The sequence below is a fragment of the Branchiostoma floridae genome, chromosome 7 (assembly GCF_000003815.2).
Source record: "Branchiostoma floridae strain S238N-H82 chromosome 7, Bfl_VNyyK, whole genome shotgun sequence".
Taxonomy (NCBI): domain Eukaryota; kingdom Metazoa; phylum Chordata; class Leptocardii; order Amphioxiformes; family Branchiostomatidae; genus Branchiostoma; species Branchiostoma floridae.
Genome location: NC_049985.1, coordinates 17,326,322 through 17,328,485, shown reverse-complemented (window position 1 = coordinate 17,328,485; position 2,164 = coordinate 17,326,322). Strand labels below are relative to the sequence as shown.

The 2,164-nt window shown below is 40.7% G+C and overlaps 1 protein-coding gene across 1 annotated transcript in view; it reads right to left on the bottom strand.

Annotated features, from left to right (window-relative positions):
• The window catches only part of LOC118418829, an 18,071-nt gene that overhangs the window by 4,477 nt on the left and 11,430 nt on the right, over nucleotides 1-2,164 (bottom strand). The window lies entirely within an intron of this gene.

The following is a 2,164-nucleotide window of genomic DNA, read 5'->3' as shown; positions in this document are numbered from 1 at the left end:
TCAGGATCCGTGGCTTGTAACTGGGCATTTACGTGATGTACATACATACAGGCATACATACATAGAGTACATACATACATACATTATGGTATTTAATGTAGCCCGAGGTTATCACTGTAGGCACATACCGCACGTTTAGCGTCTATTCGGACTCTACTTGCCGTTATACACTTTAATTATTGCGCGCCTCCGGTAATTAAAGTCAATCATCATTTGATTATTGTTAAATTTGAAATGGAAGATGCAGTTTCACACTAAGTCATTCTAGCCTGTAATCGACGCAGTAAAGCATCAGGCACGAGGCAAGCCGAGCAGTTTACGATGTTGAAGTTATGACTGACTCGCATCTATCCTGTTCTAATGTCTCCTACGGGGATAAATCACTGCTTCAATGACTGATTTAAATGTGTGAGAATTGTGAAGAAAGCAGCAGGTTGGCGGTAATGTGTGTGGGGATGGTGCCCGGTATGTATAACGGTTCTCAGCTATGTAAATAACTACATGACACTGTGTGAACGTTAAACATTACCTGCATGTTGTGCATTAAGAACTTCATTGCACGACAATTGCACATGGTACAATGTATGGCAACAACTATTACACAAAGTACAAAATAGAGTCATAGAATAAGATTTAATTTCTTATTAGCATAACAACAAGGGCTAATACAAGTCTTTGATATAGTGTTACAATAGAGTTGGGCTAATCATGAGTTTCGGTATTCTTTCTAATAAGAAAGCAGTCTTTTATATTTGAGTTTGTTTGAGTTTATTTAGATCTACAATTAGCCCCATATTTGGCTATTTTTGCATATGGGAGTTTTGGCATCTAAAGACATACACAAATCCGTCTGTAGCATCGAGTCTCTTGAAATCTGCTGTTCTGGATTCGAGAAATGTGAATAGCCTGTTAAATGGTCGTGTGAATGTATGTCAAGCAGTACTTATGGAGATACACTCCCCAATTCAGATGGTGTAACTTTCGGGCCCCCACCGAGAGCCCCTGTCAGAAATAGCTCACAATACTGACCCGCAGTACAGCTGAAGCCATGAATACACGCAGCTAGTATTATCTGATGGGTTCCGCAGACTTCTCTTATATAACTATTATAATAATAATAATACAAACCCAAGCAAGACACAAACAGATTAAGTAACGTGCAAAATGTTCATGAAATGATAAAGACATTTTGCTGTGCCATGTACGAGCTCGAAGCAGATACAAGTATGTGTGAATCATGTAGTTTAACTGCAGGGTGTTTGGCTCAGAAGCTAGAGGGCTTTATATTATATTATATTTATTTATATAATAAATAAATAAATAAAGAGGTTCAAATCCTGTCATGCCGATCTTGTGCACCTTGGAACGACACATAAAAAGACTTTCCTCAGTCCAGCCAGGTGTAAAAAGGGTTCCTGACTTCGGCTGGAGAGGTAAACACAGTGGAAGGGAGGGTTGTTCTCCCCCTACCATTGCCCAAGACACAGAGGATAACAGCCCATGGACTTAAGAATAAGAAAAAGACTCGTAGGAAGAGCTCGTAAACGCGGAGGTTGTGAACTGTACAAGCGGTACTCTTCTCTCCGTCCCGCTAACAACAACAGGGCCAGCCACTCTGCAGTAAATCTGCCGCACACATGTCCGTGCAGGCTCTATAGTTACACAGACGGTAAATATTTCAACTCTAGCCCAACGTTGGCACACAGAGTCTCTCTAGATGTCACAACGTCCTCATACATCAACACTGGGAGCACATTGGAAATGGCTGATCCAAACGGAGATGCGCAATGTCCAGATCAGGAGAAACCAGACTGATGCACACAACGCAGCGGAAAATGCAACAGACCTGAGTTAGCTTACAGAATGATGTATTATTTGGCGGCTACAGTCAGTAGAGAATAGGCATAGTCTTAGAGCTGATGTGAATTAGAGTCTCCCATGGTCAATGTTGACGGTTGAACGGCATGTAGGATACGGATGTGTGTGTAAATCCACAATTTTAAATTGTACAGCTGAGTGGGAATTGCGATTATTATAATTTGATTAACGTACTTAGGAAGGGCCTTCCATTATTATATCTTGTGTACTTAGTACAAGGCAATTTAGTCTTAGGACTACGATCTTGTACATGACTTGTGTGTGTTAAATACATAAATGCAGTCTC